Here is a 1721-nt window from a genome sequence, read left to right as displayed (position 1 = left end):
CGTGTGTAAGAAAAGGAAAGAAAAGAAAAACACACACACTTAAAGATAAAACTGATTTGTGATTTAAGGTGAAATAATTATATAATATTTATTAATTTAATTTAATATAATTTATGAATATTTATTATTTATTTTTATATTTATATTTTAATTAATTTTTTATTTGTATCTGTTTATTTATTTATTTATTTAGTCTGTCCATCAGACCGAGGACCAAGTCTTAGACCAAATTCACATTATTTAAAAAACTGGAAAATAGGATTTTTTTTTTTTTTTTTCACATTTATGAATAATTTTTATTATTTTATTTTTATTCCCAGTTTGAGCTCAGCACTGCCTCCGCCGCAAAACGCCGCTTCTGACGTTCAGATGAATATTTAAAGCTTCGCCCCCTCCTGACCGACCCTGCGCCTCCCCCGGGTCATCACGTCGCTCGGGTCACTCGGGTCACGTGGTTCTGACCCACACCTCCCTCAGGTCGCTGACCGATCCCACGCCTCCCTCGGGTCACGTGGTTCTGACCCGCGCCTCCTTCGGGTCACGTGGTTCTGACCCACTCCCCCCTCGGGTCACATAGTTCTGACCCGCGCCCCCTCGGGTCACATGGTTCCGACCCGCGCCTCCGGGTCGCCCCCTCGGGTCGCGCCCCCTCGGGTCGCCGCCTCGGGTCCCGCCTCGGGTCGCGCCCCCTCGGGTCACATGGTGTCGTCTTTCGTTGTGTGCGATTGTTGCGTACTTCAGGTCGTCGTGTCGTGTGCAGTGGTTTTGGTTTTGGTTTGATAAAGGTTTGGGACGTGTGCAGATTCTCGCCGCTGGTTCTGAGGATTTGGACTCGGACTTGGACTCGGACTCGCCTCAGACCTAAAGCTGCACTGTGGCACTTTTCGGCTGCAGGTCCGTCACCGTCACCTGCCTGTTTCCATGACAACGTCACTGCTCTGCCTGGAATGTTCCACAGTGTGACTTTAAACAACTCCACTTTACATTTATTCAATTACAAGAGGATTTAAAACTCAAAACCAGGACTAAACCAGAACTAAACCAGGTACTTAGCCAGGACTAAAGCGGAACTAAACCAGGACTAAACCAGGACTAAACCAGAACTAAACCAGGTACTTAGCCAGGACTAAAGCGGAACTAAACCAGGACTAAACCAGGACTAAACCAGGACTAAACCAGAACTAAACCAGGTACTTAGCCAGGACTAAAGCGGAACTAAACCAGGACTAAACCAGGACTAAACCAGGTACTTAGCCAGGACTAAAGCGGAACTAAACCAGGACTAAACCAGAACTAAACCAGGTACTTAGCCAGGACTAAAGCGGAACTAAACCAGGACTAAACCTCAAAAGGTCTCTGTGGAGATAGAAGCGTTTAATGCCACAGTGCGGAACATTCCAGACGAAGCGGTCACATCTCCGTGGAGACCAGCGTCCTTCCTTCCTTCCACCCTTCCTCCCTTCCTCCCTTCCTTCCCTCTTTCCTTCCTTCCTGAGTTTGGCGAGTCCCGCCTCCACGTTCGCCCTTTCGGTTTTTCCCGACTCGGAAACGGCGGCGAGAAAAGCGAAAACGCCGTGGATTTGTGCATTTCCGATGAATATTTGCGCCTATAACCCGCTAACCCTCCGCTCGCCGCCGCCGCCGCCGCGTGATGACGTGTCACTTGAGTTTCTCGGTGAGTGTGAAGATAGAGCTAGAAGTGTCATTTCTTTTTCTGGCGT

The sequence above is a fragment of the Boleophthalmus pectinirostris genome, unplaced genomic scaffold (assembly GCF_026225935.1).
Source record: "Boleophthalmus pectinirostris isolate CB_2022bp ecotype Guang Dong unplaced genomic scaffold, ASM2622593v1 HiC_scaffold_7, whole genome shotgun sequence".
NCBI lineage: Eukaryota > Metazoa > Chordata > Actinopteri > Gobiiformes > Gobiidae > Boleophthalmus > Boleophthalmus pectinirostris.
The sequence above is the reverse complement of the archived record's forward strand: the minus strand, read 5'-3'. Positions refer to the sequence as shown.